We start from the raw sequence: 25,594 nt of genomic DNA on the forward strand, positions 1-25,594 counted from the left end.
AAAGTTTCATTTCTATTTATTTCTGTTTTAATAAAGGTTACTTATTTTTTCAAATAAATAACAGAGTGTATACGTCTTCTTTTTCTGACGACACTTGGCTATTGTTTATTGTGAAAATCATCTGTTTATAGGAGATTTTAAGGACATCATTATTTAATTTTAGAGTGCACCTACCAAAACATAATCTAACTGACTATTAGACAAATGAAGCCTGGGTAATTGTACAACTGCAAGAGTTCTAGGAGTGCATCACTTTATAACACCATAAGTACTGCCCGTGTAATTACAGAACAAATAAGGCACTGCCTAGGACCAGCGAGGCTTCAGGGACTGCCGATGCCCACCCTGCATATCTAAATAAATAGCCGAAGTGTGGCTATCTCCGGACTTCAGTTGGCCTCGAACCCCCCGAACAATTAGTAAACAATACCCGGGAAGGTGGCGCTCCCCTACGCTGCAAAATGTCTCTGTGCCCTTCCACGCCTAATTTACATGTGACATTAAGATCCCCTGTCCTACAGAGTCCCCGCAATATAATAATTGGATTGGCCACGGAACGTTACCCACCCACCAGGGGCCTCATTTAAAAGAACGGGTGAAACCCCGCTTTTTGTTTTGTGTTCTTTTCTCTCCATTTCTACCATCCGCATCCCCTCTATTACAGCGATACGAGGTTTTCCTTCTCTCGCTTCAAGTAGTCGAACACGTATTTGCTATCACAGGGTGGAAGCCATACACCAACCTCTAATAGCAAACACAAATGTCCAGCGAATGCACACCCCGGGACATTGTATGAGCTGAGACTGAGAGGTCGCCCTCCCTACTACCATGATGCATTTGTTAGTATAAACGCATACTAACACTACTTAAAAACATGTAGTACAGCGACCAGAATGTAGTGAAGAAGCAGAGGAAGTGCAAAATCTAAAAATATAAATCCTACCAGAAGTCGGATGACATAGTTTAATGAGCCGACGACTCTGGCATGAGTAGAAACAGCTACACGAACAAAACGGGTCTTTAGCACAACGCAAGCAATTTTGAAAATTACTGAGTGGTGCCTTCTTTTTGCCTTCTCCCACTCGTCGCCAAATTTATGTAGTGAAGAGGAAGACAGCAGTGAATCCAATAAGTAGATTTATTACAAGAAAACAAGACACCTGAATCAACCGCCAACAGGAGCAGACAGCAAAGCAACCGTCTAATCCAGCACCGTGTACAAACTCCGCATGGTTCCCCTCATGACAGGCCTATATTCTAACATTACATACTGAGGGCCATATTATCAAGGATCGGCGTTAAAATTATCGCCGCTTTAGCGGCAGGAAACTGCCGCTAAAACGGCGATCATGAGCTTGATAATATGCCGTAGAGAATTCCAATAGAAGCCCATGTTCTCGTGTTAACATGGGCTTCTATTGGAATTCTCTACAGCATATTATCAAGCCCATTATCGCAGTTTTAACGATAATTTTAACGCAGTTCCTTGATAATATGCCCTTAGATTCTAGTAGAATTACATACCAACATTCTACTATGACTTACAATGGAATACTACACAGAGCACATGACTTTACAGCAATGAGCTCATAGTTTCATCCACGAGTCTTGACACCGGTATGGGTAAGACTTTCGCTTCCCACTCCCTTTACTGTATAAACGTAAACTAACACTTCTTCCACAAGTATGCTACAGCACCCAGAGCACATCACTTTACAGCAATGAGCTCACAATTTAGGCTCAGGGTCTTCACACCAGTAGGGATGAGTAGTTCTCTTCCCACTCCTTATATACTATAAATGCATAGTAACACTACTTACACACTTATACTACAGCGGCTAGTATCCTACACTGCCCAGAGCCTATCACTTTACAGCAATCAGCTCGGTTTCATCCCCAAGTCTTCACACCGGTAGGCGTAACAACTTCGCTTCCCGCTTCCGGTATACTATCGACACACACTAGCGGTCAGTAGTTCGCTTCCCACTCCCTGTATGGCATAAATGCCTACTAACACTACTTGCACACGTATGCTACAAACACCAGACCACATCACTTTACAGCAATGACCTCACGGTTTAGACTCTCGGTTTCATACCCGAGTGTAGCACCATATCATATCACCACCACACCAGTAGGTAATCAAGAACAAATTACAATAGTTCCTTGATTCTTTTAGCTTTCAAAAATTCTCTCTATTACTGTCTTTCTACTTTTCGATATAAATAGTTTCTTTAATATCCAAGTACACATTGAAGTCAGAAATGCAACGTATTCTATCAAAACACTTTCTAGAACATTCTACAACACGTGGATGCTAAAAGTTCATAATTTTTTTTAAACCTAACGATATATTTTTCCAACATTTTCTCGAACATTTAACGGCACGTGCAGGTTAAAAGTTCACAATTGTTTTCAGTTCGAACAGTGCCTTCCAAATGCAAGTAGCAGGTGTGGTTGAGTTGAGCACATTTTATCCTATAATATGTACCATAATATATACGTGCAAACTGCTTTTTCTTAACCAATCACAAACATACTTTTCCACAAAACGAATGTGCACCCTACTTTTAAAAAACAATGCTTTTCATCTCCCAATCAGGTACCATTTTGTATGCGAAAAGAAACTAGTTCCCTATCTCTAAACATATCTCTTATTCTACGAAGGAACTGCATGAGCTACAGACATCTTTCCATACCTTCCAGCCATACCTTCAAAATGCTAGTGTGGATCGTAGGCCATAGCTATGTTTTCTGGTGCAAAAGGTATGCAGAACAGAGATGTATTGACTTAGACCTAGGTTTCCAAAATGTGGACATTAAATGGTCTGGACAGAGAGGATTGAAGTGGCACCAATTGTTGCCTTTGGTTAAAACCTGTTTGCATCTCCAACACCCTGACCTCATGATTGTGCACTGTGGTGGAAACGACCTAGGCACATTGACTGGGGTAGATTTTGAAATGCTTATGAAGGACACCTTTGGACAATTGATGTTACTTTTGCCTCAAACTGTCTTTGTATATTCCAATATATGCCAATTTTGTCCTCAGATTGAAAAATCTCTGAAAAAAAGTCAACAAAACTGTCTCTGCATAAATCAGAGACCACAAAATGGGGTCCATATACAACAACAACATACGTTTTGATATGGCGGATATATACAGAAGTGATGGAGTACACTTCACAGATCAGGGAATTCGAGTTTTCCTGAATAACTTGAAGCTGCGCATCCACACTTATATGTAGCTCCAACTAATGAACACAAGGGCTCTTTTTAGAGCCACCCTATAACTTACAACTTAGGCCCCCTATTTTAGGGCCATATAACGCCAACTCCCGCACCCTTGCCAAAATGTTTTCTCCACACAGCTGTGGTGCAGCGGCCAGACCATCTTACTTTGCAGCACAGACCTCTCGCTTTGATCCCCAGCTCTACTCACCCATAGGGGTGAGTAGTTTGCGCTCTACAAATACCATATTGATTTACCTTTGCACTCCCTATACAACACCACCTAAGCAACATACACAAGCTACAATGTTCTAAACAAAAGTTCATCCAAGTAAATACTTTGCTTCGCACACCCTAAACACCCCACAGAGGTTACAGTGCTCCTACCCTCCTATTTTTTCACCTTTCTCGCTTCAACTGAATCACAAAATGGTGGCCAACACTTCCTAGTTGCAACCGCTCGCACCGCTCGCAGCCAATCAGCAACAAGCTCGTGCTCGTAGCGCCTCAGTCAATCAGATGGCAGAATTCACAAATATCGATATCTGTAAATTTCGATATTTCTCAAATACTACTGAACGAATTTACACCAAATAAACAAAAGCATGATTTCTAGACCAAGACCCTTCTCCCTGCCAAATTTGGGGTAATTCCGTTCCCCCGTTCGACCTGTAGCCTTGACTAAAGTTTCCTATGGAAATTAACGTGGAGAAAACACGTTTTTGGACCCCCCTTTTTTCTCGGCCCCCCCTTGACGAACCACCCCCAAACTTTCAACATAGGAGCTGATCTCAACAAAGAATTAGTTTTGAAAATTTCGTGAAGATTTGTCAATCGGCACCAAAGTTATTGGGAATAGAATGTTGTCATTTTCGTATGGTAACTAGGTCCTAACTATAACTACCTACTGGCGACCACCAGTAGGTAATATAATTAATAATAAACAAAAAGCTTAATGGTGAAGCTTACCCCTGTGTCGGAGTCCGATAACTGGAGCCGGAGGTGGGAGTGGTTCAAATATATATCTATATATATATATATATATATATATATATATATATATATATATATATATATATTAACCTTGCATAGGAGAGATTGTAGTAACATGATTGGAAGCTTCTGCAATATTCCTCGGAGATCTAACATTCAGATATGCAAGTCCTTAACATTATAGTTATAGAAAACTTGAAACTCACTAACATGGGCGCACCATCAGACTGCAGGGAATTTCCATCTTCAAATAGATCTGATTTTCTTGGCAAAAAGGTGAATAAGCTCCTTATGTTATATGATATAACCTCTCTTCAATCAGACCCAATTCCACAACAAATCAAATTATAATATTACTTAGAGATATGGTGGCATTTCAGTGCTGAACTATAGCTTTAACACTAAGTGGCTTAGTGTGGCTTATCATTATTTTCAGATTTCCTTTGATTTCTTCTGTCCATCTGGAATACTCCAACTGCAGAATAGTTAAAGATCATTGGAGCCTCAGAGGGCACAGAATAAAGGTCACTTGTGACGAGGTTAAAATGGAGCAGAGCCTGCCAGGGCCACTTCAAACAATGGCAAAACATTGCATTAAAAACAGATGTATTTTCTAATTTTAAGGACTAAAATAATTCTATATATAACTGCCCTATAATAACAGTCTCAATATATGACCAAATGAATGATAATTCCCACTTACATCAAAAACAATTCAGGAGAAATGAAGGTCTCAAGAACATTTCAATGTATACACTTAGTCAAACAAATATAAATCAGCCAATAGAGGTGCAAAATACGTACAAAAAAAATCACACAAGCTGCGGGGAGCAATCTAAATGACATAAGAAAGGCATATCATAAGATCAATGGTTGCTAGATTACACATTATCATGGCATAACAATCAAGCAAAATACCGGCAGTATCTCAATACTCTAGATAATAAGTAGGCCTGGGCGATGAACTCCGCTACGTCCGCGTAGTGCAGCGGAGTTTTTTCCCTGCTCGCGAACGGTAAGTTTGTGATCGCCAGCTGCTGCCCGGGTAGAATTTCTACCAGAGCTGCAGGAAGACCAGCGTGAACGGCAGTCCGCACTGCACTCCACCACTTGTGGAACTCCACTGAGTTTTTGTGTCTCTTTGCGGAGTTCCGTGTAGCGAAACTCCACAAACTACGCTCAGGCCTGATAATAGGGTATTCAAAAGAAGGAACAGCATCGCTCACGCAAAATGAGTTGCACTCACAAGATCTCTATGCATTGCTAGACACAAACTCACAAGAGACAATAAATTTAACAGACCATTCTTTGGACCATCATGATGATTTTGAGAATCTGATCACTCAGTCTGTAGTCAAAAAGGAATCCAATTAATAAGAGAAGACGGCGCCCCATGACCCAAAGGCCTACCAGGGTCACTATTTAAAGATGATATTGTATTTTGGGCCATCTCGTAAGCACCACTATATCAAACCTCATTCTTAAATACACAAGCTCATCAAATGTGGTGTTGGTCTATTCTACATCCGATTTACAAGAAGGGCAACAACACAGATTCGATAAACTACCAGTTGATAGCATTTTTAGACATGGAACCAAAAGCTAATGCTAGAATTTTGCTAACAGAGTTAGAGGAATGATCAAAAAGGAAAAGTTAGTCTCCTTTAACCAGAATGGTTTTAGACAAAAGTCTTCCACTATCCATAATATTGTGGCGTTGTCCTACATGGAACACCGTGTCTCTTTGCCATTCTGACCTACCCTGTTCTCATGATTTGTCCATTTTCCAACAGCATTTGATGAGGCAGAAGGACAAATATTATGGGACAAACTAACAAACCAGGACATCCACACCCGCTACTGAAGGCAATAATTGTCCTATATTCTGAAACATGGATGAGGTTTACAGTGGGCCAGGAAGATAATACTTTAGACAGCATCTATATGGATGAGGGTCTCAAACAAGAATGCATTCTTGCCCTCTCTTGTTCAAACTGTATACCGCGAACATTGGCAGGGCAATGTCTAGGGGCAAAGTCATTCCCGCATAGGAGAGACCTCTATAAGCTACAGATCCCCCAGTACGCAGATGACTCAGTAATCATGGATCAGACAAGATTTGGCCTGTTATGCTTTGGAGGAGATAAATACATTTAATTTAGGCAGTAAACCGGTGGTAAATGCTAACAAAACCAAGGTGTGCGATTTTGGGAAATATGAGAATACATCTAAAAAATAGTGGCATCTTGAACCAGTTAAGATAGGTTACACACAGTGGCGGCTCCTCCGCTAAGGTGGAGGAGCATCGCCCCACTACATTTTGAGCAGTGGATAAAGGAAAAACAGAATGATAAAACACTATGATATTCTCATTTTATTTTTCTGGTTTGCGGGGCAGCACTTGACTGTGTCAAAGCCAGAAAGGGGAGGAGTGGTGGGCACTTAAGTGCGCATGACTGCTTCGACAGCTGTCTTGGGCCGGCCAAACAGGCATGCGCACTTTGCATGTTCCCCACTAGGCTGTAATAGACAGGCGCTCATACCTATCACAACGCTGCATTGCAGCATTGTGATTGGCTAGGGGAGCCTGTTTGTGCTTCTCGCTTCAAGCAGGAACAGAAGAGGAGAAGGCAAGGCGAGGCGGCAGTCTGGCAGCAAGGTAAGTCTTTTTTAATGTATTTTTTCTATCCCCCGGCCCCTGCCCCACCCGTGCTACTCCGTTGCAGCCACCACTGGTTACACATTGACAAACAATTGGCTAGCAAACACTGGAAAATCAAATATTCATCCAACACAAAGCAAGAAAAAAGCTAGCAGCTTTAATTCCTGCAGTGTGTGGAATAAAGCCAAAGCAATAGAAGGGGTACACCCTAGAGACATGGCAATGTCTCTGAAGTCAGACAGGAGGTGCACATGAAAAATGGAAAAATTATCCTTTTCTAAGAAGACCCCTCATTCACCAACCTTGTTGGTGACATGCTTCATCATCGGGGTCCCACCCAAACAGCCGAGTGTCGTTCGGGTGTGCTGCGACACCTGATTACAGTGGAGCGGGTATTTTTGTGATTGAGTGAAAAAGTTGAGTGAATTAAAAATTGGCCAGTTTTAACTCCTTGACGGGAAATATTTATTCTGGAGCAACTGAACAATATTAAAAATGAATTTTGGCGATACCGTGTTAGGTATGATTGACCTTCGGTATCTCTAAGTGAAAAAAGGGTGAATTAAAAAACGGTCTACATGTTTCAACCTCGAGTTGGAGAATTCCAGGTTTTCGTCAGGACCAGTGAGACTGACCAGGGCGGTCTACACACGCTAAGGTGTACCCAACCCTTGGTCCAGAAGGGCCCAACCGTCTACTCACAGTTAGGTGTTCCCTTTCTCAATTCTTGAAAGAGAGTGATCTGTAAAGATAAACAGACAAACATATAGACAAATACACAACATCAACTGAATTGCAGGTATCTGCAGGAAAACCAGGTGCTCCTCTTCATCAGTATTCATGCTTACCCAAGTAGGTATAACCGTGTACTGTGCAGTGACTACCAAATGGTAATCACACATAACGTGCCACAGATTCGCTGTGGCGCAGGTGTGCATAATTAGGAGGACAAATGTCTGTGACCATGCATTACAACCCACTGCACAACAGTAGAACATTGAGCGTCTGCGTGCTACTTCAAAACCGTGACTAGTCAGGAGGAGTATATTTAGATCATTCGTACATTGGCTCCCAAATGGTATTCTTAATGTGAATACCTACATTAATCCACACTTATAGCCTTTCAAAAGTGTGAGTGTCTATGCTCTCAAAACCACTCTGTGAGTGCGTCAGATCCATAAAATTTAAAACATGCATGTTGGTGGTGGCGTGACAATAGGAAACACTTTTGGTACAGGGAAGAACAAAGGGCTTACTTAGAACGCAAAATCGCGAGCCTCATGGATGCCGGGGTCGAGGTGCTGGTGTAATGCACTATCTAAAAGAGGGTGGGGGGGAGGGAACAGAGTTAATGCCAAAAAATACGAGGCTTAGGCTCGGAACAGGCAGGGCCCGCCCGTTTCCTGCAGACATACTCACTATGTGAAGACCAAACACCGGCTATCTCGCCTAGGTTACGACCCGCAACGGCATCCCGCGGAACACCGAGCGAGCCTCTGCCTGCCGTTTAAATGATATTTAGTTCTGGGTACGTGGTGCGGGGCGTGGCATCACGTGTTGAGTGACGCCCATCGGGGGCCGTGTTGGCGCGTTGCTAAGGACGCCGAACCCGGCCTCCGTGTGCACTACGCTGCTGTGTGCTTGTCTCTATTGAAACCAAATGGGAGTGAACGATGGCACATTCGTGGAAGTACGCTTGCGCTGTTTAGTTGGAGTTCCATGCAAAAATAAAGCAAGGCTGGCTAATAAAGAATGTTGATGGTGCACAATACTGCGTGGTTGGATACGCAGTACTACGTCCAGTAATAGGAGGAAAAACGGGGCGTGGTCGTAAAGTCACGTGGAATGGTGACGCTCCCATAACATCACGAGGGAACTCCATAGAGGCTGAACTAGCCCGTTACGTGGCCTGAGTTTGTGCTGCTGCAAGGTCAGTGATGTTCAATTAACCATTAGACTAAAAATAAGAGCTGCAAATGGAAGGGAACTGGCGTGATTAGGCCAAAGTGCAAATTCCTATACGCTTACAATTCATACCCAACAGCAAAAGGTAGTTTAAATAGTGCACCACACTGTGTTGCTAAATCCAATAGTGAAAACTCACACAAAGTTAGGCAAAGATGTTCTAATTACGCATAACACTGTGTAGTTAAATAGGCAGTGTTACGTCCACTGCTGAATCATAGCGCAGTCAGTTAGGGCATGTCTGGGGACCTGAAGGCAAACTTCAAGGTGCCAAGAAATGTGTCTGGTGACAGTAATCGGTGCCTTATGCGCTGGGTTATAAAACTGGCAATGACTAGTACCCAGCGTCAGTGGTGGCAAAAGGGAGTACCAGGCATGCAGTTACACCCTAGGAGTAAGGAGAAAGATAAGTTATTTAGAGAGGAGTGAGTTCCAAGGAATATTATCATTCTGTCCAATTCTGTGCATGGAAAGTCTGTATATCCATCGTTGTTCCTTCTCGAATAAACGTTGCTGTAGTCTTTCCCCTGATTTTATTTGTTCGATGACTGTCCATCACCTGCCATTTGGGGTGTGATTACTTTGGAGAAAATGCTCAGTTAGTCTCGTTGTTGTCTTTTTGCACCGGATCGTGCTACGATGTTCGCAGATCCTCTGTTTGACTTTCCTGCAAGTCAATTCAATTTACCTGAAAGTGACCAATACCTGCCCTCAAGCAATTCTTATAATTTTGGGGGGGCAACAATAGTCTAAATTGCCACACCTGATGGAGTGCAATAGTTAGTAGTTGTGTTGGTTCTGTCATTGGCAGCGCTGATAGGGGCAACGGATGGCACAAGTTGCAGTAGTCACCTGACAAGGACCTGACACTTATTTTTCCACAAATTAAGCACTAATACTCATATTAAAGAGGCTATTACTGACAAAATCGAGGAAAACAGATCTAGAAAAGCTTTTACTCTGTAGTAACTATACAAAAATGTGCCCTTCATATGGCATATGCAGTATTATCTTAAAGAGCCGATTAGCAGGTTTTGCAGAATTTTCATTGTATGAGCAAGGTGTGTGCTTCTGCTCATCAATAACTTAAGATGCAGCTGGAAGAACACAGAAGCTGTCAGTTCGAACTGTAGACGTTGCAAGTATAAAAGGAATCTATGCTGCACTCACTGTGCTGTTGCTTTCAATCTATGGCAGATGTATTCTTTTCAAACCAATGTTTTTAAAACACAATATAACAACCTGCACTGAAGCTTTAAAGCTCTTTTTTTACACTTGTAATATAACGTAGCAAGTTCTTTTTGGAAAATATTTAAATACAGTAGTTATTACATGCAAGATTTAAAAGTAATTTTAGTTTAATATATTGAATTATTTGATCACTTCATGGATACCCAAGATATTTGAGATTTATACTATATACATTGGCTAGATATTATTTAATGAAATAGATTACATTTATAACTCGTATTTTAATAAGCGAGCTTGTGCTGTTATTTTATCTTTGTATCAGTGTTTGTTTGATTGTAACGATTTTATGTAATCTGAAACCAAGAATTCTTCTCGATCAGACCAACGCTGGCTCCAGCATGCCGAAAAAAGAACGCGTATTTTTTCCAGGCTATCATGTGTGGGGAAAGGGTTACGATCTCATAATCGGGGTCAGCAATGTGAGCCTCGGCAATTAAAGGCATATTGAGCTCATACTTAATCAGGAACACTGATGCAATAATTTGTGACCCAAAGGTTTTGGTAACAAGAGGTGTGGCTCATGCATCCTGGCTGCAGTATTTCCAAATCATTCAGAATTCTACACCTCAAAATGGAGTAACAGTGTAATATCATGGATGCCCCATTCTGAATACTCAGCATGGTGCTGTTTTTTTACCTGCGTGTATCACACCAGGGGGCGTATTCCCTTTTTGTGACGTTCTGGTGGCAATAGCCTCTTTGCCTTATTTACAAGGCTGCATTAAGCCACTTTACGTGGCTTAACGCCGTCTTGTAAATAATGCTCCTTTCACGCAGCACTTTGCGTGTAAAGGGTGGGCAATAGCTGTTGCAGTGGTCGTTCTGCCGCAGCACCCATTGCTTTTTGACTGTGCCCCCCATTTACAAGGGTGATGTAAATATGGGGCAGTGCCAAAAAATAAGCCCTGAGAAAACCTGGTCTTAACCTGGCACAATGAGGAGAAATTATTTAATTTCTCCTCGTTTTTACTGTTTGTATATGTGGTGCATTCTGCAGCACACATAGAAGTTACAAATCGCAATTATTGATTTTTTATGTGCAGGAAGGAACACCTTCCTGCACATGAACAATCATTCCCTGCAATGCAGGTACCCTTGCACTATGGTGCAAGGGTGCCTGCTTTGGCGCTATGCAACTAAATTTAGCACCAATACTAGGGGAAACGCAGGGCTGCACAATATTATTGTAAATATGGAGCAACCCTGCATTTCCAGAATGATGGAATGCGGCGTTACCAATTGTGGCGTAACACCGTGCTCCGTCATTCTGTTGTACGTTGCCCCCAGGTTCTTCCTTGTGAATGATGTGCAGGAAAACAGCCACAAGGACAGCAATTGCCACTAAACTTGTGTATCCTGAATCGGTCAGAAACATCCATTTATAGCTAAATCAGGATGAATGACTCCTTAAGTGGTGTTTCAATTCTATCAGCACTGGTTATGTTTATAAAGCTTTTCAATATTTTGTATTTGTCTACCACTCTATCAAAACAATCAGTTTTACCTAGTTAGAGGAATGCAAATTAATCAATGAGGCCTTCTGTAAGTAAGTTGGCATTGACAACTACCATGTTTATGGCCTCTTGGAGCTACTCGACATGTCATACTGAAGCGTGACAGAACCGATTCATGCCCAAACTGGGAAAAGTGATTATTAATACCTGCTTTAACAATAACCGATCTTCAATTGCCCTAAATGAATATTAGACCTTGTTTCTAAGAGTCAGGGTCTGTACAGAGAAATCACTGACTCCTTATTGCAGGAATGTGAAAAGCAGAGTTACATTTCTGTTAAGCAATGCAAGGCTCCCTTTTCGTGAAAATTGCTTTTGATGAAAGAGGCTAGTGATAGAGGCACAGCATAGTTCTTTTGCAAGTAAAAGTGTGCCAAATATTCAAAGAAAATATGACGGAAAGTGCCCTTTTTTGTGCGGTCACCCTAATTTTTTGTGGACTGGTAGTGCTGTAAGTTTTTATTCAGTGTTCGGTGCACTGGGACTCTGATAACCAGGCCAAAATGTATGTTCTCTGACCCCCAAAACATATTTAAATTGGTTCTGATCATAATTTGCACAGTTAACGCACTTATAAGTCCCTGGCATATGGTACAAATTGTACCTAGGGCCTGTAGTGTCACTGATGGACAGCATCACCTATTGTGATATCCACTATCGCGACAGTGTAACATGGCTTCAGTACCACCATTGCAGACCTACCTAAACAAATCTTTTGACTTTCTAAATCTTCCTTTTATTAGCAATAAGTCACCCCTGTTGGACTTAACCCTCTCTGCAGGGTGACTCCCAAACATTTTGCCTTCACTTCTTCTGTTTTCTGAACCCATTTGTGTTGGCTTTTAGGACTCTGTGTACTTTTCCACTGCTAACCAGTGCTAAAGTGCTTGTGATCTCTCCTTTAAACATGGTAAAATTGTTTTACATTCAATTAGCACATTTAATTTTCGTATATGTTACTAGTAAAGTAGCACTACTTGAACCCAGGACCTGTTAATTAAATGCTGCAAGTGAACCAGGAGCATTCATGTTGCCACCCTCTTACGTAGCCCTTTTAAACATGTCTCAGGCCTGCCATTGCAGTCTGTGTGCAGTTTAAAACTGCCTTTTCGACCTGACAAAATAAACCTTTCTTCGGGCCTAAACCTTCCTTTATTATGCATATAAGTCACCTGTAAAATAGACCATTAGAAGCCCATATGGTAGGGTGCATTATAAAGGGGGGACTGAGTGGTGGCAGGATGAGGCATCCTGACAAGATGTGTGAGGGCAGAACTGTCACCTACCACACTTGCACCTCAAAGAAGCTGCCTCAGCACACTCACACAGGACTTCACTTAAGTCTATTGTCATCCAAGACATCCTGGTACCTGAAAGAAAATTCCAGAACTAGATCTGAGAGGAAGCCTAGAAGTGTCTCCCTCTTTAATACTGGCACCAGGTGTAACTCTTGGTCTCTGAGACCAACCCTTCAGTACACTCCTGTGCCTGTGGATACTACAGAAGAATTCTACACCTCAAAATGGAGTAACAGTGTAGTATCATGGATGCTCCATTCTGAATACTCAGCATGGTGCTGTTTTTTTACCTGCGTGTATCACACCAGGGGACGCATTTACAAGGGCTTATCGCCACCAGAATGTCTCTTTTTGTGATGGTCTGGTGGCAATAGCCTCTTTTCCATATTTACAAGGCTGCATTAAGCCACTTAAAGTGGCTTAACGCCGCCTTGTAAATAATGCTCCTTTCACGCAGCACTTTTCGTGTAAAGGGTGGGCAATAGCTGTTGCAGTGGTCGTTCTGCCACAGCACCCATTGCTTTTTTACTGTTCCCCCCATTTACAAGGGTGATGTAAATATGGGGTAGTGCCAAAAAAATAAGCCCAGAGAAAACCAGGCCAGTGCCTGTGGATACTACAGAAGAAGGACTGCCCTGCTGCTTGAGACCTGCGCTGCTGCTTGAGAAGGAAGACTGGACGTGCTTTCTTCATTCGAGATAGAATGGCTCCAAGGTCCAGCTGACTGTCCTCCTGTTCAGTGCTACAGGGACATAACAAGTTCCAGAGGCCTCTCTGCAACTCGCCAGCTGACCTGCTACACTGCACCTGCCTGGACCTGCAAGTGGAATGGCTTGAGCCCTGCTGACCTGTACTGGAGTGAGTTTCTAATCTCCAAGAGGTGACTCACAGGTCCTGGACCCTTGCATGGCATAATTTGACCTCCTCCTGTGAAGAAAAGGAGAAAGCCTGAAGTTTTTGAGCTCTTTGTGACCACAAACGAGTCCATTCATGCCAAGATCATGCCACCAGCTGCAACCTTCAACATGAGATCTGTATTTCGTGCTACATCATTGACATTCTGCGGTGACCACCAACTCAAAGCTCCAGCAATACCATCTGTGTTGCCTGACAGGATCTTCGCACTACAGCGATGACCGTCCATGACGTCCGGCCCGCTCTTTACGCTACAGCATTTACCATCGGCAAAGATTGCCCTGCTCCTCTTGATTTCTTCCACCGCCAACTGGACCCTTTGCGTTGGACTTTGTGTGGATAACTTTTTCAGCTGGATTGACCTGATCCCTGTACCCGGCCTGCGCTACATCATTGTTTGCCTGAACTTGTGACTATCACCCGGTGTCACACGGCCAGATAGCCACAAGTGACTATGTGTGCTTTCAGCTGCTATACTTACCTAAATCTTTACAATTGCATATCTTCGGGTGTACTGATTGGATTTTTGTCATTTTGGGATCAAATAATGTTTTACATTTTACTCTATCATTCTCAATTAGTGTGAGATTTTTCTGGTTTTGTTTTGCCACTTTATTGCTGTTTTGTGCCGCATAAATGCTTTACACATTTCTTCTAAGTTAAGCTTTACTGCTTTCTTGCCAATTTACCAGAGGATTAAGCACAGGCTAATGTAGTGACTTGTGTGGTTCACCCTGACAGGGTTTAAGGTTGTGCTTGAGTAGAGTCTTCATTCCCCTCAATCAAAAACCCAATTTCTCAAAACCCCTGAGTAGGCCTTATAGCCCACGAGGAAGGGCACATGGTATTTGAAACTAGGACATGTAGAAATGTAATGTTACACATGTCCTTACAGTGACTAGCACATAAAAGCAATTTTCACTGTTGCAAGGCTGGTTGTTCCACAGAGAATCACTGGGATGCATTATTAGATTTAAGAACACTGCCTTTGTGGGGAAAACAAAAAGAAATGCATTTTTTTGGACTCTTTGTAATTCTTATTAAAATCCCAATTCACTGGTGAAGTCAGATTGGTTATCAATTTTCAGTACTTTTAGAAAGGTATCTTTGACCTGCCCAAAACCTCTTGAGGCTTTGAGTGCTTAAGCCTTGATTAAGGTGCGAAAACTACTCCAAAGGCAAAGACAAAGGCCTGGGTGTGCAGATATGTTTTTGTTTCTCTGGCTGGATAACTATTTGGGCAGTGTCAAGGAACTTAATCACCTTCAAAGGAGCCTCCCCTGTCACAGGCAGATATCAGATGACACCTGAGCAGTGGGAAGGTAGCTGCCTCATAACTGGTTTGAAGTGATTACAGAGGAGGGGAAGCTCATTTCCCTGGCCAAACCTCTGGGGTGGACACATATGCTCTTCACAAACAGAGAAGGGTTTCACTATCTTGGATTTAGGAAGAGAGGAGCACCGTGGGATACATTCCGTAGGGTGGGTGGGGATACCCTCGGAAACTTTTATCCTATTGGTTAGGGAGGGGCTAAGAGTCATTTACACACACAAGCTAGGGCTAGCATAAATGTGGCAACCCTAGGCATCTTCTTCAAAACGCTCCAGACCTGTGGAAATACAGAAGAAGGACTGCACCTGATGTTTGAAACCTGTGAGGAGACCTAAAGTCTTGGACCTGCTACCCTCTTGTACCAGGACCAAAAAGTGGACTTCAAGGGTCAATTGGCTGAACTTCTGTTAAACTACAGGTACACAATAAGTTGCAAAAAGCTTCCTCATGAAGAGTCCAGATGGCCAATACCACTGAACCTTCACTGGAGACTGCGGATGGATTTTGCTGGAGTGAGTCTTAAACCCTAAGTGCACTTCCTGAGGTCCTCGGACACTTGGCTGTGTCAACATGTACTCTTCTTACCATCCTGAAAACCCTGGACCTAGAAACTTTTTGGTTCCACAGGCCTCTGAAGGACCAGGACAAAACCTGCCAAGTTGATCCGACTAAAGTGTGTTGAAGCTGGGCTGAAGATTCAGATTTCTCCCACTAGAGCCTTTTCGACAGCAGCAAGTCTGTTTCAGTAAGATGTGAGACCTCATGCAGAAGGGATTCAGCTTCCTGGAGCACTCTTTGGCAATAGCCTGTAGCTTTGCCCCTCTGGAGGAATCAGAGCTTCAAATAGTGACTGAGTCCAACCATAGAAAACTTGACCGGGCAAAGGCACCAAGAGTATCCAGCTATCAAGGGTACTTCCCTGGGCTCCAATTTTGAATTTTCCCACTCCGAACTTGTCCCACCTAAACCAACAGCTTCACTGGGACCTCAGCCAACATTTATCTGATGTCGTGGAGCCCTTTTTGGATACAGCCTGCTGCCTTGCTGAATGATTTTAATTTCCAGGAAAAAAGACTAAGAGACAAATGTATCAACATTTTGTATCACAACACGCAAAGCAATGCAAGGGGGTGCAACACCTATATTAAGATTTACCAAGTCATGCAAGGCCACCCTGCATGGCTTCGCCTGACTTGGTAAATCTGGTGTAATGCAAGGCACCACAAGTCGCTCCATTTTGTTACACTGCATGATGGGTGCGTTAAATGGGTGAATACGGGTGTTCCTACGAATCCACCCATGTATTCTAATGCATGCCCAGATTTACCAAAACTGGTAGACCTTGGGATGCATCCAAATTTGATGTCTTCCACCAGAAGTACAACAAGGAGAAATATCTTAATATCTTTAATCTTTCTAAGTGCGGTGCATTCAGCAGTACTCTTAAAAAAAGAGGAAAATGCCTCTGAAGATTGTTTTTGTGGAGGAAGGTGCCCATTCCTGCACAAAAACATTCCTGACTACAATGCTGACACCCTTTCAGATGGCACAAATTTGCCAGCATTTGCGCAAAGCATCACATTGTGCACCAGCGCAAGGAGAGGACAGGAATATACCATATAATATTCATCATTATAAAAACTTTATTTCGGTTGAACAACCATAAAAGCTTGCATAGAAAAAAAACGTATATTAAAATTTGTGGCAGTTAGAATTATACAGTAGTTGCCATGGTTATTTACATGGATCTAGTTACAACACCTCTTTAGTTCGAACCATAAAAGCAATTTTTGCCTTGGTGCATCACCTATATACAATAATTCCTAAGTTTGTGTAGATTGAATAATTACAAAGGCAGAGGCACTGGCTTAGTAAGGCAAGGCCCTGGTAAAAATCCATGAATATTGACAGTGATGGTCCAGATGGTATTATTTTGTCTAAAAATGTAAAATAGCCAAACAGTGTCTATTCCTTGTGTCACGTTATGGCTAGAATAAAACCAGGCAGTGATACTTCTAAAAACATGCAGGCTTAAGTGTTTTTTTTTTTTTAAATTATTTTTCGAATTAGAAATTAAAACTGTAGAAGGATTTAAGGTTTGTTAAGAAACCTCTGTTATTTACTGGCAAAGTTGATTTTATTGCTGTTTGGTCTTGTCTACGAACTTCCAGTGCCTGCGCCACATGGAGGTCAGAAAACGTGATACGGCAAATACAATGGGTCTACAAGTATCATATTTTAAAACTCTGAATTAAATATGGTGAAATCCTGCCCTCTCCTTTTCACAGGTGTCTTGTGTTTCGTGAACCTTGGTAAACTGACCGCTAGGTCCCAAGGTAAAAGCTCCAACCGAGTTGAATCTGCTTTGAGTATCCGACTCACACTCCATTGCAGTTGCCCTGAAATCCTACCTGGTTCCCGGACTTTCTTGACCAGTTGACCTGCATTGGCGCTTAGCAGTTTTTGGAGCTTTATTTACTTAAAACTAGAGAAATTCATATTTCCTGAACTTTAACTATACGTTTGTTGTTTTGGTGTAATATTGTTCATTATATTATTCTCTATTTTTATAAGCTGGAGTGGGATTTATATTTCATTGGTTTTTTCCCAACCTTTTAATTGTTTTGGTACTTCTAAATGCTTACCTAGTTTCTGAAGTTAAGCCTGTCTGCTCTGTGCTATAGCTACCAAGAGCTGAACTCAGATTCTAATTGGTGAAACCTTTTCTGAACCTAACAAAAATAGTGACAATATTATCCCACCTAATGAGTCGCTTTCTCACAAAATGCAGATGTGCAAATCATCCGTATAAACTTTAAAGTGGACCCTGTAAAAGCAGAGGTTATATTCGTAGTGCAAATTTAGGTGGTGAGGTGTTGCTTCAAAATGAGCAATTCCAGCTAATTTAACGATTGCCACTCAGTGCGCACATTTGCCAGAAGAAAAGCGGCCAAAAGACTAATGAATAAATAGTTTTCATGGAACACGCTACGGATGCAAATGCTGGAAAATGAGGTCTAGACAGGCGCCAAGATCGCCCACTAACTGGCCAGAGCTGTCGGAGCGAATTTTGGAAAGAGAGAGCCCAGCGGCTCATACGAGGCAGCAGTGGGCAAGTTCAGGTGTAGTGAAGGAGAATTATATTTACAGGGAATTGCTTTTTTGTCGATATGAAATGCCAAAATTCTTGGCAAGTCAAATCGGGACACATAATTGTGTTTGGCAGGAACAGGTGCACTATACATTCTAAATTTGTTCTCACAGTTACAGCAAAATAAGTTAAAACATTTAATGGCTGTAAAACTGCATATGCACACGTTTATGCGCTTTATAAAGTAGACGTATAATTTCAAAAGTTCTTTAAAGATCTTTTCCATCCATTATTACAACACGTGTCGTCGCACCGTTTCAGTTAGCCAAGTAGCCAGTACTTAATTTGTGCAGGTGGCCGCAGGTGGTGGGCACCGGCACTCATTTTTGTGGACCAGAACGTATTTTCCTTGATTGTACTTTGACCCAGAAAGAGAGTGAGAAATGCAGAAAAGGTAGAAAGGAGAAAACGAATGATAGAAAAGCGCTACGAAAGGCTAAAGACGCTACAACTTTAGATTAAGAGGCAAAGGAACCTGCAAGAGTGATATAAGGAGACACAAATATTAAGATGGTGGAGGAAGGAGGCATTAGGTGGAATCGAGGCTTGGCATCTTTGGCATTCTTCAGATCCAGAATTATACAGCGAAGGAGATGGGCTCTTCACGAAAATTCTGACCCTCTGCACTTAAGAATATTTTGTATTCACTTCATTTACTATTTAAGCACCGCCTGTGCTTTAGATATTTGATAGTATACTTTTGCGACAACAGAGTGCCCAAGCTGTCGGTTGCAGACATTATATACAATACCCCACAGAGTCAACCCCCGGTCACGGAACGGATGGCTTTCTTGTCAATCTCAGTGCTTGGCTTGTATTCGTCTATTTGTGCTACGATGTCGTCATGCCTGAATGACGCGATGGAAATTTTTCTACACCCTCTGTGCCGCTTCTCTCCCCTTACATAGCAGAACATTCCTACAGTGTAGACTTCACACCACTAGATGAATTCTGTGACTGGGAGCCTGAGAGGTGGTGAATAAAGAGCATTACCTCACCTCAGCCTGGTGCTGGCGTCCTCTGTCCTATTCTGTGTTTGACCCTTCCCTGAAACAAGGCTCTTTTACAGTTGTTTTTGATTGAATACGGTGCAGTCTTTCATTGTCCACGGCATGGAACTACTTTTAGTATTTTTTAAAGTCATTACTTGTTTAGAGCACGCGTGAACTATTAACATGCATCTTCCAACTGCTCTCACCTACTCCCCACCCAGCCCTCCCCTCCCGATGCTCTTCAGAAACACTTAAGGTGCCAGATGGGGGCCTTGCTGTTGCTCGGCATTTCCCCAACCGCTCTCCCACCTGAAGCCCTTCAGCAGTGCACCAGGTGCCACATGGTGCCCTTGGTAAGCCTTGTGGTACAAAAGTGGCCGGTGATGGGCGGAGCATCAGAACCAATCAAACACTCACACCCAGTCAACAGATCTGGGTTTGATCCATCACCGTTCTTTAGCCCACTCTGCCACCCCAGTTCAGACATGGCCATATGCAAATCAGTCTGACCCTGTGCCTCATGGGAACAGTCCAGCCCGAACTGCCAAGCCATGTCTTCCCTGGACCGGAAACAAGCTTCCTAGGACCAGTTTCTGGCATTTCAGCCGTCTTCAGCCAGGCTTGCTTGAATCCAGTGGCAAAGTGAGCAAGGGACTCACGTCTGAGCATACCCTGCCAACTTATGGCGAACAAAGCAGTACAAAAGGGGGTGGTGATAGGCGGAGCATCAGAACCAATCAAACACTCACACCCAGTCAACAGATCTGGGTTTGATCCATCACCGTTCTTTAGCCCACTCTGCCACCCCAGTTCAGACATGGCCATATGCAAATCAGTCTGACCCTGTGCCTCATGGGAACAGTCCATCCCGAACTGCCAAGCCATGTCTTCCCTGGACCAGAAACAAGCTTCCTAGGACCAGTTTCTGGCATTTCATCCGTCTTCAGCCGGGCTTGCTTGAATCCAGTGGCAAAGTGAGCAAGGGACTCACGTCTGAGCATACCCTGCCAACTTATGGCGAACAAAGCGGTACAAAAGGGGGTGGTGATGGGCGGAGCATCAGAACCAATCAAACACTCACACCCAGTCAACAGATCTGGGTTTGATCCATCACCGTTCTTTAGCCCACTCTGCCACCCCAGTTCAGACATGGCCATATGCAAATCAGTCTGACTCTGTGCCTCATGGGAACAGTCCATCCCGAACTGCCAAGCCATGTCTTCCCTGGACCGGAAACAAGGCTCCTAGGACCAGTTTCTGGCATTTCAGCCGTCTTCAGCCAGGCTTGCTTGAATCCAGTGGCAAAGTGAGCAAGGGACTCACGTCTGAGCATACCCTGCCAACTTATGGCGAACAAAGTGGTACAAAAGGGGGTGGTGATGGGCGGAGCATCAGAACCAATCAAACACTCACACCCAGTCAACAGATCTGGGTTTGATCCATCACCGTTCTTTAGCCCACTCTGCCACCCCAGTTCAGACATGGCCATATGCAAATCAGTCTGACCCTGTGCCTCATGGGAACAGTCCAGCCCGAACTGCCAAGCCATGTCTTCCCTGGACCGGAAACGAGCTTCCTAGGACCAGTTTCTGGCATTTCAGCCGTCTTCAGCCAGGCTTGCTTGAATCCAGTGGCAAAGTGAGCAAGGGACTCACGTCTGAGCATACCCTGCCAACTTATGGCGAACAAAGCGGTACAAAAGGGGGTGGTGATGGGCGGAGCATCAGAACCAATCAAACACTCACACCCAGTCAACAGATCTGGGTTTGATCCATCACCGTTCTTTAGCCCACTCTGCCACCCCAGTTCAGACATGGCCATATGCAAATCAGTCTGACCCTGTGCCTCATGGGAACAGTCCAGCCCGAACTGCCAAGCCATGTCTTGCCTGGACCGGAAACGAGCTTCCTAGGACCAGTTTCTGGCATTTCAGCCGTCTTCAGCCAGGCTTGCTTGAATCCAGTGGCAAAGTGAGCAAGGGACTCACGTCTGAGCATACCCTGCCAACTTATGGCGAACAAAGCGGTACAAAAGGGGGTGGTGATGGGCGGAGCATCAGAACCAATCAAACACTCACACCCAGTCAACAGATCTGGGTTTGATCCATCACCGTTCTTTAGCCCACTCTGCCACCCCAGTTCAGACATGGCCATATGCAAATCAGTCTGACCCTGTGCCTCATGGGAACAGTCCAGCCCGAACTGCCAAGCCATGTCTTCCCTGGACCGGAAACAAGCTTCCTAGGACCAGTTTCTGGCATTTCAGCCGTTTTCAGCCAGGCTTGCTTGAATCCAGTGGCAAAGTGAGCAAGGGACTCACGTCTGAGCATACCCTGCCAACTTATGGCGAACAAAGCGGTACAGAAGGGGGTGGTGATGGGCGGAGCATCAGAACCAATCAAACACTCACACCCAGTCAACAGATCTGGGTTTGATCCATCACCGTTCTTTAGCCCACTCTACCACCCCAGTTCAGACATGGCCATATGCAAATCAGTCTGACCCTGTGCCTCATGGGAATAGTCCAGCCCGAACTGCGAAATCATGCCTTCCCTGGACCGCAAACAAGCTTCCTAGGACCGTTTTCTGGCATTTCAGCCGTCTTCAGCCAGGCTTGCTTGAATACAGTGGCAAAGTGAGCAAGGGACTCACGTCTGAGCATACCCTGCCAACTTATGGCGAACAAAGCAGTACAAAAGGGGGTGGTGATGGACGGAGCATCAGAACCAATCAAACACTCACACCCAGTCAACAGATCCGGGTTTGATCCATCACCGTTCTTTAGCCCACTCTACCACCCCAGTTCAGACATGGCCATATGCAAATCAGTCTGACCCTGTGCCTCATGGGAACAGTCCAGCCCAAACTGCCAAGCCATGTCGTGTGGTAGAGTGGGCTAAAGAACGGTGATGGATCAAACCCGGATCTGTTGACTGGGTGTGAGTGTTTGATTGGTTCTGATGCTCTGTCCATCACCACCCCCTTTTGTACCGCTTTGTTCGCCATAAGTTGGCAGGGTATGCTCAGACGTGAGTCCCTTGCTCACTTTGCCACTGTATTCAAGCAAGCCTGGCTGAAGACGGCTGAAATGCCAGAAACCGGTCCTAGGAAGCTTGTTTCCGGTCCAGGGAAGGCATGATTTCGCAGTTCGGGCTGGACTGTTCCCATGAGACACAGGGTCAGACTGATTTGCATATGGCCATGTCTGAACTGAGGTGGTAGAGTGGGCTAAAGAACGGTGATGGATCAAACCCGGATCTGTTGACTGGGTGTGAGTGTTTGATTGGTTCTGATGCTCCGTCCATCACCACCCCCTTTTGTACCGCTTGGTAAGCCTTGGACATCCCCTCTCACCCTACATCCGGAAGCTCCCCCATGCATGACAACTGCCAGTGATAGCTTTGGAAATGCCCTGGACTTTGCCTCCCACATGGTGGTAGCAACTATTGCCAATGCTGGAGGTTTTTAAACTCCACAATCAATGGCAAAGCCGCAAGCGGCATCCAGACATGTTAAAAGAATATTAGAACATTGGAATGTTGAGCGCTCCATAGAAAACAATGGAGTGCTCTGGGCTCTGAATGCCGGTCGAAGCCCGGAACATCAATATTCCAATGTTTGTTCACAGCAACAGGAGTGAACAAAGCAGGGCCGGACTGGGAACCAAAACCGACCCTGGCAAATTGCTCAGTCGGCAACCCCTGGGAGGAGGGGAGCGGTCAAGCTTTTTGCTAGTGCCGGTTTTGGCCGATTTTGTTATAGGAGGGCAATATTGCTTGCCCCCGGTAACAAAATCGGCCCCCAGGGGCCCAAAACCAGCCCCCACCCTGGCGGCTCATTGGGTAAACGTTCTGGTGCTACCGCCAGTCCGGCCCTGGAACAAAGGCCTCAAGGAGCCCAAGGAGATTTCAACCCCCTTGGGTCTGTGAGGCCTTTGTTTTACAAATTAGAATATTCTTCCCTATGTGCCTATGTGGGTGGAATGTTCTAATAGCCTTAGGGCTCTCCCCTGGCCTTTAATGGCCCTTAGAGCCCACTATGCTGGGCTCTAAGGCTATAGTAAATGATGTAGAAGTTGTCTATAGTTTTAAGATGGCCACCAATAGCACAATATGTTTTGTCATGGGAGCTGGTGTGTCACTCAGTGCAGCAGCCATTATGAAAGAGTAAAGAGCACTGGTTTCATTGCGTTCAAAACTTGAAACATCGCCTGTCAGACAAGGCAAACCAAGTTGCCTGACGCAAGTTGGTGAATAGCTAGAACACATAGAAAGCAATGTTTTAATTGCTTTCCAAACTTCTAAAATGGTCAGGCCGGCATTGGCAAATCTGATCATTTCACTAGCGCTGCATTAGAAAATGAGACCATTTGGGAATGCCAGAGCTTGGTAAGGTATGCTGTTGTATCGGGGACCACTGCCTAGTTGCTCAGATGTGAAAGTTACACTCAATCTGACAAGTGCCTTCTTTAAAATATGAGGTCAACTTCTAGTGCCCACAAAGAAGTGTTTCCATTCACTATTTTCCAGAGCATACCTTTATTTCTATATCTTTTCAAAATAAACAACCACTATTTTTCATTGTGTGAAATTTTACTAATTGCTAAATTTGTGAAAACTTTTTAGAACTGCGTTAAGCAAATATATTTTTAAAACCCGCTGTACGAAATGAACTCTTTGGTTATGATTCATCAGCATTTTGTTACTTACTAATCTACTAATCTGAGACATCATGGTGCAAACCATGCCAACATTTTTCACTAATGGAAAGGCAGTAACTCTACTGACCCTGCAATAAAATGAGGAAGTGTGGGCACTTGAAATAAATTAAAAAAGACGTCCGTAGGGGGGGTGCAAAGTTAATCATATTTAGGGGCATTTAGAAAATGAAACACATTCTCACACGAAAAGAAAAACAGAATTTGATGGCAGACTGGCATTTGAAGGACAAACAAGGCAGAATTTTCCCCTGACTTCTTTTAGGAACCAATAACTTGTTACCTTGTATAGTCATAAATGTTTTTTTAAAACTTCATTTATCTCCTTCATCATTTGATGATAGTAAATGGTGTATTTATGCACAGTCAAACTGATTGAAGGCTAAATGACCAGCCCCATATGGTTGCTACTGAATAGAGACGCAGGAGATGGGCTTTTGGAAGTTGCCCACATGGGCTGGATTCAGGAACCCTGGCTTCGAAATTCGGGGCTAGGCCTTCGTGATATCATCCCTGCCTTGAGAACCAATCCAGGGTTTCAACAGTTTTAGAAATGATGCTAGGATTACTCAAGGAAAACAATGACACAAATAGATTTCTTATGAGCAACAATAGTTCCTAGAGAGAAGAGATTAGAAGTACCGGTAAATAAGGACCCAATCAATTTTTATTTTGCGAGACTTGTCCAGCCGGACAAGAGGTCAAGGAATTTACTAGTATATTAAAAATATCAGAATTTTCAAAATGTCATAAAGTGGGACACAAGCCTGTGTCCAGTACAAACATCAAAGCACACAGAACAAACAACAGAAGGTTCAGGCATGAAGCAAAGTTGTTATAAATAACTGAAAAATGGTGAAACAAACAATTCAACCAATACCCTTATGTATCACAATTGATATTTTACAACATATAGGGTATTTGTAGGACACCTCATAAATAAATAATTCCCAGGGTCCCTGGTAGACCTCTTTGGGTGCTCTTGTTGTTACTAAATATATACAAATAGATTTCTTTGCATAATGACATGCTCAACAAATAAACCTGCAGGTGTTCCACCAGTGTAATGTCTGTATGCGTAAGTCCGATGCCTTTGATGTAAGAAAAAACACGAGCATTTGTGGTTGTATACTGCCCGCAAGAGATGTGTGAATACCACAAACATGCTAGTTTGTGGGTGTTCACCTTGGTTTTACAAGTAGGCCACTCCGAAATGCCCACAAACGTCCCTAGAAATGCATGTTCGAATGCAGAAATGTCACTGTACTGGCAGAGTTTCCGAATTAAAAAAAGGCACTTGTGTCATGTAAAAGTTCACCAGAGCTTATACCTGGGAATCAGGTTTGGGAATCCACCCGCATAGTTGCAAGATTACACAAATCTTGCTATTAGTAACATTTGGATAGACAGTCAAAATACTTGTTAAATAAGGTCTTAAATGTCAAATGGAAAAGGCCAAAAGTATTTTCCAGAGTTAAATAAAAGCATCACTGTAAACCAATCAACACTGATAATCATGCCCAACATGGAACTGCAAGAAACTATATTATTTTACAGAGCAATTCAATAGCTT

At 43.4% G+C, this 25,594-nt stretch overlaps 1 protein-coding gene across 1 annotated transcript in view; it reads right to left on the bottom strand.

The window, feature by feature from the left end:
- Window positions 1-25,594, bottom strand: part of IL1RAPL2 (interleukin 1 receptor accessory protein like 2) — a 1,350,034-nt gene that overhangs the window by 68,593 nt on the left and 1,255,847 nt on the right. The window lies entirely within an intron of this gene.

Source organism: Triturus cristatus, chromosome 5_2 (genome assembly GCF_964204655.1).
Source record: "Triturus cristatus chromosome 5_2, aTriCri1.1, whole genome shotgun sequence".
Lineage (NCBI taxonomy): Eukaryota > Metazoa > Chordata > Amphibia > Caudata > Salamandridae > Triturus > Triturus cristatus.